This window comes from Pipistrellus kuhlii, unplaced genomic scaffold (genome assembly GCF_014108245.1).
Source record: "Pipistrellus kuhlii isolate mPipKuh1 unplaced genomic scaffold, mPipKuh1.p scaffold_m20_p_32, whole genome shotgun sequence".
NCBI classification, from domain to species: Eukaryota; Metazoa; Chordata; class Mammalia; order Chiroptera; family Vespertilionidae; genus Pipistrellus; species Pipistrellus kuhlii.
The window spans coordinates 165,258-178,990 of record NW_023425532.1 but is presented as its reverse complement, the minus strand read 5'-3'; the positions used below and the strand labels follow the sequence as shown (position 1 = coordinate 178,990).

General features: G+C 39.8%; 1 long non-coding RNA gene across 1 annotated transcript in view; it reads right to left on the bottom strand.

Annotated features, from left to right (window-relative positions):
* LOC123651060 overlaps window positions 1–13,065 on the bottom strand; it is a 46,073-nt gene extending 33,008 nt beyond the window's left edge. Inside the window, exon 1 of the long non-coding RNA XR_006739523.1 lies at window positions 12,799–13,065. This is a non-coding gene — a long non-coding RNA (uncharacterized LOC123651060). The remainder of the gene's footprint in view (window positions 1–12,798) is intronic.
* Window positions 13,066–13,733: the final 668 nt, after the last annotated feature.

The following is a 13,733-nucleotide window of genomic DNA, read 5'->3' as shown; positions in this document are numbered from 1 at the left end:
CACTCTTACACAATCTAGGAGTAGTGGACCTTTTGGCACAGGCAGGGTCAACCCGAGTAGCCTTCTCCACCCTTTTGGCAGTGTGTCACTCACCCCACCCGTGACTGTGAAGCTAAGCCCAGCCAGCATGGCTCAGTGGTTGAGCGTCCACCTATGAACCAGGAAAATACTTTTGATTTCTGGTCAGATCACATGCCTGGATTGCAGTCTTGATCCCCAGTAGGGGGCTTGCAGGGGCAGTCAATCAATGACTCTTTCATTATTCATGTTTCTATCTCCCTCTCACTTCCTCTCTAAAATCAAGAAAAATGTTTTGTTTTTTTAAAGAATCAATCAGATCATCAAAACTCAGAAGGAAGGTAGGGGATGGTGGGGGTAAGAGGGAGAGATCAACCAAAGGACTTGTATGCATGCATATAAGCCTAACCAATGAACACAGAAACCAGGGGGGTGAGGGCATGGGGGGGGATGAGGGGATAAGGACACATATGTAATAACTTAATCAATAAAGAAAAATATTATTTTAGAGAATCTTAGTTACACGGAATCTGAGCTTCAAGGTCTGAACAAATGGATATTTAAAGGAAGAGCAGGCTGGGTAATCAACCTTTACATACGGTCTAGTGCCCCTAGCATACAGAAAATCTTGTTTCTTTAGCTTATGTTCACAAGATTGAATATCTGTGAATGACCATATGAACTTCTTTTTAAAAAAATAAACCTTTATTGTTCATATTATTACAAAAGTTCATTTTTTCCCCCCTCCACCAGGTTCCTACCCCACCTTCTGCCCTTTCCCCACCCCCCATTGTCCTCATCCATAGGTGCACAGTTTATGTTCAGTCCTTCCCGTACCCCCACTCCTTTTTTCCCTGAGAATCATCAGTCCACTCCCCTTCCATACCTCTGATTCTTTTATATTCAACAGTTAGTATTGTTCATCAGGATTTTTAATTCCCTAGTTGATAGTTATGTATTTGTTGTTCATAATTTTTATCTTTATTTTCTTTCTCTTTTGAAAGAACTCCCTTCAGCAATTCATATAATTCTGGTTTGGTGGTGATGAACTCCTTTAGCTTTTTTTTTTTTATTGTGAAGCTCTTTATCTGGCCTTCAATTCTGAGTGATAGCTTTGCTGGGTAGAGTATTTTTGGCTGTAGGTTCTTGCTATTCATCATCTTGAATATTTCTTGCCATTCCCGTCTGGCATGCATGGTTTCTGTTGAGAAATCAGCTGACAATCATATAGGTGCTCCTTTATAGGTAACTACTTGTTTCTCTCTTGCTGCTTTTAATATTCTCTCTTTGTCTTTTGCTCTTGGAATTTTAATTATGATGTGTCTTGGTGTGGTCCTCTTTGGATTCCTTTTGTTTGGGGTTCTGTGTGCTTCCTGGACTTGTAGGTCTAATTCTTTCACCAGGTGGGGGAAGTTTTCTGTCACTATTTTTTTTTTTTTTTTTTTAAATATATTTTATTGATTTTGTACAGAGAGGAAGGGAGAGAGATAGAGAGTTAGAAACATCGATGAGAGAGAGTGTCATCGATCAGCTGCCTCTTGCACACCCCGTACTGGGGATATGCCCGCAACCAAGGCACATGCCCTTGACCGGAATCGAACCCGGGACCTTTCAGTCCCCAAGCCGACGCTCTATCCATTGAGCCAAACCGGTTTTGACTGTCACTATTTCTTTCAGTATGTGTTTTCGGTATCTTGCTCTCTCTCTTCTTCTGGGACCCCCATAATTCTGATGGTAGTTCGCTTGAAGTTGTCCCAGAGTTTTCTTACATTATCTTCAACTTTCTGCGGAGGAGTATCCTCTGGCTCTTTATGTTCCAAATCTTTGACTTGATTTTTGCAACCTTCCATTCTGTTTTTAGGACTCTGTATAATATTTTTTATTTCAGACACTGTATTCCTTATTTCTTGTTGATCCCTTATTATTTCTTGTTGATCCCTTATTATTTCTTGATCCCTTATTATTTCTAGTTGATCCCTTTTCATATCCTCATATGTTTTATCGACCTTTTCTAGGAAATTCTTGAAAAACCTTATAAGCGTGGTTTTGAACTCTATATCCAGTCGCTTTTTGTCCTCCATTTCGTTTGTGATCTGTTTCCTTGTCTCAGCATTTTCGCAGCTTCCCTTAGTTGGTAGCCTTAAAAGTCTCTGTGTTCAGCTTGGATGGGGCGAAGTTTCAGGGTGGAGCCTACAGCCTTGGCTTCTGTCAGCCACGTCCTATGAGGCTCCGGAGTCTCAGTATTCCTCAAGGTCCTTCAGTACTCGTTGCAAGCACCTCTAAGAAAAAGTTGCCCTCGAGTTTCGCTTGCTACCAAACAGTCTAGACTCTCCCCCAATGAGCCCGGAACCGGGATTCAGTTCAGTTGGCAGTGGAGTTGGAAATGGGGTTCAGAGCAGTCTGGAGCCCCTGTCTCCCTCCCACCAGGGCAATCCAGCAGCATAGTCAACCGCCCGTTCTCTGCATGCAATGTGTGTGCCTCTGGGACTTCCTTTTGCCGCTCCCCTGGGTTTCTGCATTACAACCCAGACTCCCTCTGTATGAGCCTGGGTCCCTAGGGTCTGGCCTAGAACTGGGGTTCAGTGCAGTTGGAACTGGGGCTCAGCACAATCCAGAGCCTTTGTCTCCTTCCCACTAGGGCAATCTAGCAGCAGAGTCAATGGTCTGTCCTTTGCGCATAATGTGCGCACCTCCGGGGGCACTGCTTTTTGCCGCTCCCGTAAGATTTTGCCTAACAGCCCAGGCTCCCTTTGTATGAGCCTCGGTCCCCAGGGTCTGGCCTAGAACTGGGGTTCAGTGCTGTCGGATCTGGGGTTCAGCACAGTCCGGAGCTTTTATCTTCTTCCTGCTAGGGAACACCAGCCAGGCATTCAGCCGCCCCTCCTTTCCGGCTCCGTCCTCTCCGCTTGTGCGCAGCATGTCTCTGTACCTTAGGCTTTTACAGCTCCTCTGATTTTCCTCTGGTTTTCTCTTTCCTTCTTGTAGAATTTCCAGTCAGTCAACTTTCCTGTAGTTCTGGGTAATGTCCATTTTATATTTTAGTTGTATTTTATTGAAATAGTTGTGTGAGGCTGCAGTTAGGTGTTACCTATGCCGCCATCTTGGATTCTCCATATGGACTTCTGATCTGTTTGGAAAGAAACTCCTCCCTTCCTCAGTTGTCAGCAGCCTTTGGCTTGACCAGGTAAGAGATACAGGTCATCATGTCCCCATATAATTCCTATGGCCTCAGGCAGTGACCCAGGAGTAATGAGGCTACTGGAAAATGTCCTTTGATGCTGACTTCTATAAAGTGATAGTTTGGGAGTGGGATGGGTGGAAAGAAAAGGTGTGTGACATTGCACTAGTACTGAGTAGTCCGAGGCCAAAGGAGCAAGACACCTTAAAGACTTAGCTAGGAAGTTTTCCAAATAGCTTGAGCTGTTTCAATCTGCCATCGGAATTGTTTTTATAAAATATATTAGGACTTGGGCCAAACAAGCCAGTGTCAGTCTTAAGGCCACTGTAGTTCTTCCATTGTATATTGCCCATCTTCTCTTTTTTCAAGGTTACTTGCTTGAGCTGCTAGGCCCTGGGGAGTGTAAACAGAAATATAACCATCACTACTCACATTTGGATAATTCTCTATGATTTACAAAGAACTCTTATATTCATTGAATTCTAAAGTACTTCTGAAAGGGAGGCAGAGAAGAAGCATTTGCTTGGCCATGATTTCATATTTTACAGATGAACAAATCAAGGAACATGCCCACAGTCACACAGCAAGTGAGTGGTGGAGCCAGGACTCTGTTTTAGTTTTCTATGTTGTGAAACAAATTACCAGAAATTCAGCAGTTTACTAATAAAGCACCGTACATTTATCTCACAATTTCTTTTTGTTGAAATATGGGCATGGATTACTAGCATCTTGCAAAACCACAATCAAGAAGTCATCCAGGCCTGAGTTCTCATCTGGTGGCTCGACCATTCATGTGGTTATCAGCAGGATTCAGCACCTTGTGGCTATAGGATTCATGGCAGTTTGTTCTTCAAAACCAGCAAGGGGAGAAAGAGCAAGTCTGCTAGCAAGATAGTGTCATATATAACAGAGTATAAAGGTGAGAGTGACATGCGATCATCTTTGCAATATTCTATTGGTAAGGAGCAAGTCATAGGCTACACTCTTGCTCAAGAGGAAGGGATTACACAAGGGCATGAATGCCAGAAAGTGGATATTATGGTTGCCAATTTAACATCTGTTTGCCATAGGCTCCAATTCAGCTTTGTCTGGTTCCAAATCCAGGAATCCTTCTATCGGATTACACTATTACCAGCAGGAAAGCATGATATATAGACCTAAATGTATGTCCACCTATTTAAAGGTACATTTTCCAAACACAGAGTAGAATAAATCTAAGAAGCCTGCCTTGTCCTTAAATCTGTGCCCTGGGTCTCACAGCTTAAGGTCCTAACCATGTGACATATAGACTTCCCCACACACTTTCTTAACTTAGAAAAAATAACTCATCACTTCTAAAGATGAAATGATGGAATGTTGTTTGGGAACAATTTTATGTAAACCCTGAGCTTCTTATCATAAAAAAAAAAACCTTGTATGTCTTTTCATTTTAGGAAACTTCAGCTCTTATCCTAATAATGTTCAAATTACTTACAAAGGAAAAGGGAGTCGTGCTGTGTTTTGCTTCTTTTGCCTTTGTGGTTAGGCCCCATTAGTTTGATCCTATTAATGACTGTCAAAGAAGATGTGGCCTCGGAGGAAAGGGGTTAAAGAGAGCTTTTTAAATTTCCCAGCCAGGACCAGAAAGCTCCTTGTGGATGGTTTTTAAAGTTTAAGCTTGCTTGCAAAGAAGCCCTGTAGCTCTCTCCAGGGCCTTTCTTAATTGACAATAGGGGCTAGGACTACCCAAACTATTCATTTTTTTTCCATCCATCTAACAAGTCATTCAACAAGTATTTATTTAGCATTTCTTTGTGTAAGGCACCTTTCTAGATGCTAGCAATTCCTATTGATCACCATTCCTATACTACTAGTAAAGGAGTTCACAGGGGAGTGAAGACTCAAACAAGAAAACAATCAGCAGTCTGTAGAACTGCTTCAATGAAGATGTGCAAATCCTGTGGGACCCTGTCTGAAAGGATTCAGAAAAGAGATATGCTCACTCAAAATTGCAAACCCAACGCTTTCAGTACTGGGCAAATGAAACAAACAGGTAAATTCAGGGAGTGCTGAAGATTATACTAAACTGAAAGGCATTTTAATTTAAAAAAAATGTAAATGTACCATGTGGTCCTAATAAAATGTAGCCTGAAAGCTAGTGGTTTGTGATCCCAGCTTAGATAAAGGAGGTGGTGTTTGTGCTTGGATTTAAATGATAAGAGCAAACATATATATATTATTGTGTGCCACATATGCTTGTAAACAATTTAAATGAATTAACTCATTTAATCTCCATTACAAGTCTATTAGGTAGGTACTTTTATTAGCCCTATTTTATAGATGGGGACACAGAGACCCAGAGAATTTAGATAATTTTCCTGTGACACAGCTAATAACCAGAGCTGAAATTTAAACTCAGCCTGCCTGGCTTCAGAGCCTATGCTTTAAATTACTAGGTCCCCAGACTCTGCTAAAAGATGATTAAGTGTTTAAAAGGTGGTGAGAGAGCATGCCATGCAGAGGAAGCAATATGTGCAAAGATGGAGAGACCTGGAGATTCTGAGGGATTTCAGGGTCCATAAACAGCACAGTATTTTTGGAGTGACAGGATAAGGAGATGGAAAGGGAGAAATAAGGGTAGAAAGAAAAATCAAGAAAGTATTTATATGCCATGTAATGATCTTATTTATTCCTTAGATATTCATTATGCACTTGCTATATGCCAAGAGTTTACAAGGGATTGTGATGAGTACTAACATAGACCTATGCACAAGATATTGGGAGTGGTTTTTCAGAGAAAAGACATCAAATTCAGCATAAGGGAGACTGGGAACACTTGTCAGAAAAAAAAAATGATTGGATTTATCTAAGTCAAGAAAGGATTGACCAGGCAAAGGAGATGAGAGAGGACGTTGCAAAAGAGAAGAAGCATTTCTGAATTCATGGTAAAAATTACCTTTCTTCTTGTCTCAAGTTTCCTTATTCTTTCATATCTTCTCATTGATTCTCATGTCACAGTGAAAAATAGAAATCCATAGAAGAATCATCCTAAGAATTGTTCCACAGCATTCCCATATTCTGGCATACCTAGCAGAGGAAAGAGGAATAAATTTGGGATAAGAATAACTGAGTTCGGTTCAGGCACTTTATTCACATTAACTCCAATCATCAATCACCCTGCAAGTTTTCTATTTAATCTTTTATCCCAATGGTCGGCAAACTCATTAGTCAACAGAGCCAAATATCAACAGTACAACTATTGAAATTTCTTTGGAGAGCCAAAATTTTTAAACTTAAACTTCTTCTAATGCCATTTCTTCAAAATAGACTTGCCCTGGCCGTGGTATTTTGTGGAAAAGCCACACTCAAGGGGCCAAAGAGCTGCATGTGGCTCGGGAGTCGCAGTTTGCCAACCACGGCTTTATCCCATTTTATAGATGAGGAAATGAAGGTTCAGAGAAGTGATCTCACCTGCTTGAAGTACTCTGTTAGTAAGAGGCATAATTTGGGGTTTGAACCCAGGATTGACTGAACCGAAAGCTTGAGTTCTCATATTTTTATATTTTCTTTTATTGTCTTTTCCTCTTTTCTTTTCTTTTGGTAGAATATATTTACATTTTATTTCTTTTTAATTGAATTTATTGGGAATTTATTAATTCCCAAAACCATATAGGTTTCAAGTGTACAACTCAATAAAACATCATCTACACACTGTGTCATGCACTCACTGCCCCAAGCAAAGTCTCTCAGTCTCCATCCCCTCCTTTTCCCACCCTCACCTACCCTCACCCCCTTTCCCTCTGGCTAGCACCACACTGTTGTCTGTGTCTATGTGTTATGTATATACTAGTGGCACAGTGCACAAAATTTGTGCACAGGAGGGAGGGGGTCCCTCAGCCTGGCCTGCACCCTCTCCAGTCTGGGACCCCTTAGGGGATGTCCGACTGCTGGTTTAGGCCTGATCCCTGTAAGATCAGGCTTAAAACAGCAGTTAGACATCCTTCTCATAACCCGGGACCACTGGCTCCTAACCACTCATCTGCCTGCCTGCTTGATTTCCCCTAACCACTCTGCCTGCTGGCCTGCTCGTCCCCAACTGCCCCCCACACCAGCCTTCTTGACCCCAACTGACTCCCCCTGTTGGCCTGCTCACCCCCAGCTGCCCTTCTCCCACTGGTCTGATCACCCCTAACCACCTCTGCTGTGGCCCTGCCATCATGGCTTTGTCCAGAAGGATATCCGGAAGGTCTCCCAGAAGGTGTCCCGCTCTAATTAGTATATTACCCTTTTATTAGTATAGAAGTTTTCTGTCTAATCCCTTCACCATCTTTCATCCTGCGCCTCCCTCTTCTCCCCTCTGACAGCTGCCAGTTTGTTCCATGCATCCATGCCTCTGTTTCTGTTTTGCTGAGAACCTGTTTTTCTGAAAATGAAAGCATGTTTTCTCTTGGTAATGACAGCTAAAAATAATTTTTTGCAAGCTTGGTCCACAATACAAATAACTTCCATCATGTCATTCCCCTGAGTTTTGGATTTCTCAGCTATAAAATGAGGCTTTAGTAGAAATTACTACCGTTCACCAATATTCAGTTCCTTTCTACTTTCAGACATACATGGATATTATATATTCTTTGCCCCCTTGAAGTTAAATGTGGCCATTGACTCATTCTGACCGATGAAATATGAGTGGAAGTATTGTATGTAGAAGCATTTAAGAGATTGCATGGTTCTGTCTTCTCTTTCCCCTACTTCTGAACATTACAAATGGTAGTGCTTCCATTGGCCTGGATTTCTATGTGAACATGGCATGAACCAGAGTCCTCCACTTACCAGCAATAAACATGTAGAATGAGTAAATTTTTTTCCAGTTTTAAGCCACTGAGATTCTGGGGTTGTTTGTTACCCTAGTATAACCTACACTTTCCTGACCAGTACAGAGTGAATGCTCTCTATCTTATAGATTTGTTGTAAAGATAAATTAATTAATGGGAGCAAAAGTGCTTTATACATTCTGAGGCTGTGTGCCCATGCCATGTATAATTACTTGCAGGTCCTAATGAGTTGTGTTCTAATGGAATTTCAGTGTGCAAATAGAATGTTTTTAGACACTAAATTGGATTTTTTTATTTTTATTTTTACATTATAGGCATGTATTTACTTTTTTGCATAGTGCTCTTGTATAGGAGGCTTCCATTTTATTGATAGGGAGGAAACCAACCCTGAAATATGAAGTTGATTTCTCAAAGATGATGGGTTACTGATAATCAGACACTTTGTGCAAAACAATTACTACTAGTTCCATTTTTTTTCTATCTAAGTTCAAAGGAACATTTGTGTATGGGGAAGGAAACCCAATCCTCCCAGATAGCAACTCCAGATTCTACTTCTCCTGGAGTAGATGAAAGCCTGATGATTCTAGGCCTGATAGTTCCAAGCCAATAACCCACCAGACGCTGACTTGCAAACATTGGTCTCAAAGAGCTAGTCATAACACTTGCCATTTAGTATGATTTGGATGGTTTATGATCATGGGGAAAAAGCCTACACTTCCCCAGAACTTTTCTCTTTTGAGTCAAGGGAGAAGTTCAGGATTAGAGGCAAAGAGGAACCCAGGCCTGAGTAACATCTGCTACCAGTTTCCCCCTTGTCCATTAGTCTCTAAGCACAATAGCTATCTTTTTCTTCATTGAATATAGAATTTATTCCTGATTAAGATCACTAACACTGGCTGTTCTCTATTACTACAATGCTTTTCTCACAGGTTTTCCCGTGTCTGCCTCTTTTCATTATTCAGGTTTTAGTTCAAAGACACCTCCATAGAGAAACCTATTTTGTCCCTTCTAATTTATCCCTATCCCAGTCACTCCCTATGTCCTCAGCCTAATTTATTTTACTTTAGAGCATTTCTATCAACCCGATATTATATTTTATATTTATTACTTATATATTTGTTTATTTTTATTATGTATTTATTCTATACTTGTTGTTCTTTTAGTTTTTAGTTTTTATTAAATTTATTGAGGTGACATTTTTATATATGTATTTATTTACTTATTTGGTTTTTATAATATATTCATTTGTGCATTTTATAGATCCTTTTTGTTCATTTGCTCTATCCCCAGTGCCTAGAACAATGTTTGGGATATAACTGGTACTCAATAAATATTAGTTTCATGCATAAACAAACAATAATTCTTCAACAGCAAAACATAATTTGTCAAATACTCTAGCTATATCTTTTGGAAGTGTCTGGGGTTTGAGACAAGCAGACATAAATTTGCTTTTACATTGGTATCTCTCAGCAATCAAACACCATGCTGTATATTTTCCTTTTAACTTTTATTCATTCCATAAATGTTTATTGAGCACCTAGAAGAAGAAGAATATAGAAGGAAGCACCATAACTATGTTCCAGTCTTTATTCTTCTGGGTGACTTCAAAAATACTACCAAGAAAATATACAGAGTAATATCAAAGAAAGTTCTGAACAGTCAGGACAATAATGGAAAGAGGTAGGAACTCCACAAGATATTAAAACCTTTTATAAAGTAACAATAATGGAAATGTGTTGGTGCTTATCCAAATATAGATCAATATAACATAAATATATCTAATTGGAGAGGGTGCAGGCTGGGCTGAGGAACCCCCCTCCCCCCGCATGAATTTCATGCACCTGGCCTCTAATAATTCTATAATTTCCTATATAATGAAGTGAGAAGTATACTAGTACACCAATAGAGGAGTGAAAAGAATATTTCATTATTGATATTAGAATAATCTATCTAATAGAGGAATATGCAAATTAGCCAGGACACCATAACATCATGGCCAAACAGTAGGGACCTGAGGCTGCATGGCGCCTGGCAAGGTAAGGGACCCCAGGCCACACCTCCTGCCCCACAGGGCTTGATAGGGGACCTCAGGCTATGCCCTCCACACCAGTGCCAGGCCAGGGGACCTCAGGCCATGCCCCCCACCCTGTGGGGCTTGATGGGGGACCTGAGGCTATGCCCCCTGCCTAGAGGGACTTGATGAGGTTGGGGCCAGCCAGGTCTGGGTCTCCTGCGTTTTCAAAGCATCTGCAGGTGGTGGGAGGGGACTTGACTCTAGGTCCCATGGCATGCCCCAGACTCTGACAGGAGGGAGATTTTATATACATTTTACTAATTTTCTTTCATCTCTGACACTTCTATTATAGAGAAAGGGCAAGTAGCAATATTAAAATATTTCCTCAAACTCCCTTTTAATGTGCATGAATTTTGTGCACCAGGCCACTAGTTATTTAATAATTAGGAAAGGAAAATTTAGATTTACATCTTCTGGTATATGTAAAAATAAAGAATAAACAATAAAAATACAATCATAAGAAACTTTGAAAAAAAGACTTGTGATTTCTTTTAGATGTTCTTTGGGATAATTTTAACTTTCTCTTATTCAGGTGTTTATTTTTTTAATAGAGTATGACTTGATTTCTTTTTTAGTTTCTGAAAATTTAAAAAGATAGAACTCAATAAGATTTACTATATATTTAAAATCTTCAGTAAAGAGATAAGGAACAATATAAAAAGTAAAGAATAAACAGTTAAGGAAATATGTACATAAAATATGATAGAAAAATATTAATATCTTTATGTATAGGGGTATCAAGAATACACTAGCAAAATAAACTAAGAACATGAAAATAATTCACACAAGAGGACATATAAAGAGTAAATAAACATATGGGGGAAGTTTCAAAGTCACTAATAGTAAAGGAAATGTAAAGTGAAATAATAAATAGAAAGTTTTTGACAGCTATGAAATAAGTCCATAAGGTTTGGTCCTTTTGGAAAGCAATTTGGCAATATGAATAAGCAGTAATCAAAATACTTATATTCTCTGACCTAGTGGTTAGCTCCTGAGTGTCAATCCTAAGAGAAAAATTCAAAAGAAAATAAAACTATATGTATAAATTTTTTTTGTTGTTGTTACTCCTCACCTGAGGATATTTTTCCATTGATCTTTTTTTTAAAAAATGTCTCTTATTCTTGAGAAGCCCAGCCAATATTGCATACATTTTATTTTATTTTTTAAATATATTTTATTGATTTTGTACAGAGAGGAAGGGAGAGAGATAGAGAGTTAGAAACATCGATGAGAGAGAGTCATCGATCAGCTGCCTCTTGCATACCCCCTACTGGGGATATGCCCGCAACCAAGGTATATGCCCTTGACCGGAATCGAACCCCGGACCTTTCAGTCCCCAAGCCGACGCTCTATCCATTGAGCCAAACCGGTTTCGGCTCCATTGATCTTTTAGAGAGAGTGGAAGAGAGAGGGAACAACAGAGAGAAACATCAATGTGAGAGAAACACATTGATTGCCTCCTCCATGCACCCTGATCAAGGTCTGAGCCAGGAGGAGCCTGCAATCAAGGTACATGCCCTTGACCAGAATCAACCCCAGGAGCCTTTGGTTCAGAGGCTGACACTTCATCCACTGAGCTAAACTGGGTAGGGCATAAATATTTTTTATAATCGTAAGACTACAGAAAACATCTATAACTCAACAATGGGATAAAGGCTATATGCAAATTTAAAATGAAAATTGTGTGGAAACATGGAACTATATGTTAGAGGTGATTATTAAGGCACAGGAAAGCCAAGCTAGTTATTTAAGTTCACCAGACTCAACAAGTGATAAGAGTTGGACTTGAACCCAAGCAATGGAGCAATCAGGATCTATGGGTATTTTAGTCTGCTCAGTCTACCATAACAAAACACCATAGATAGGATGGCTTAATCAACAGAAATTTATTTTCTCACAATTCTAGAGGCTGGCTGAAAGTCAAAGAGCAAAGTTCTGGCACAGTTCATTTCTAGTGAGAACTCTCCTCCTGACTTGCAGACAGCTGCCTTCTCACTGTGTCCTCCCATAGTGGAGAGAAATAATTCTCTGGTGACTCTTCCTCTTTTCCAAAGACACCAGTTCTATCAGATCAGGACTCCACCCTTATGATTTCATTTAGTCCTAATCATCTCCTTAAAGATCCTATCTGCAATACAGTCATATGGGGAATTAAGGCTTTCACATATGAATTGGGGCAGGGCGGTGAGGCGAGGAAACACAATTCAACCCATAGCATTCTGCCCCTGGCCCAACAAAATTCATGTCTTTATTGCATTCTGTTCATCCCAACAGCCCAAAAAGCCTTAATTCATTCCAGCATCACCCTAAAGTTTAAAGTTTCATCTACATATTATCTAAATCAGGCATAGGTAAGACAATTAATTCATCTTGAGGAAAAATTCCTCTCTACCTTTGAACCTGTGAAACTAGACAAGTTAGGTGCTTTCAAAATACAATGCTGGGAAGGCATAGGATAGACATGCCCATTCCACAATGGATAAATAGGAAAGAAGGAAGGAGTGAAGGCTCCAAAGCAAGTCCAAGAGATTGTAGGGCAAATTCCATTGCATGTTAAACTCAAGAATAATCTTCTTTGAATTGATACCTGCCTTCTGGGCCCACAGGGGTGGCAATCCCACCCCCAAGACTCCAGACAGGTCTGTCCCCACAGCTCTTGTCAAGAGCCATGTGGCCCTTTGAAACTGAGGAGACAGCCCTGGTGATTTCTGAATTACCTTCAGAGTCATTCTTCCCTTTCTGAAAGAATAGTGCATGTTCACAGCTGAAGAACTCTATGGTTCTGCTTCTATAAAAAGTCTGATGGTCTTCCTTTCTTTCATCTCATTTTTTTCTGTCCTTTTTAGTCTTATCTGGCAGTGATTCTGTTGGTATAAGCCCATCTCTATTCCTAGCTTCTGCTGAGATGGCTGATCAAGTTTATGACTCACACCTGATCTCCTTATCAAATGACTGTCCAGCCACACCCTTAGTGTTCTCTTCAGAACAAGGTATGTATTTTTTTTTTTTCATTATGGATAGGCTGACAACTTCCCCAGTTCTGGTCCCTTTCTGTCTAACAATTCCTTCTTAAATCCATCTCTCTCCTCTCACATTTTACTATAAAAAGTAAGGAGGGCCCAAGCTACATTTTCAATACTTTCCTTAGAATTTTTTTCTGCTAAACATCCAATTTCATCAGTATCAAGTTCTACCTTTAACAAAACACTAATACACAATGAACAAAGTTCATTGCCACTTTGTAATAAGGATAGTGTTCCTTCAGTTTCCAACAACCTGTTCCTCATTTCTGTCTGAGTCCTCACCAGAATCACCTTGAACATCCATATTTCTAGAATGTACATCAAAACTCTTCCAGCCTCAACACATTTTCTAATCTAAAGCCACTTCCACGTTTTTAGGTTGTTACATCAATATCCTACTTTTAGGAACCAAAATCTATATTAATCAGAATTCTCCAGAGAAATAGAACCAACAGGATACAGTGGTGCCTCACACAACGAACTTAATTCGTTCCAGGAGCAAGTTTGTTATGCGAAAAGTTCGTTATGTGAAATGCGTTTTCCCATAACAATACATGTTAAAAAAAATAATTCGTTCTGTAGCATAAAATATGCTAAGATGACATAAAAAAAGATAAATTTTTTGTTAT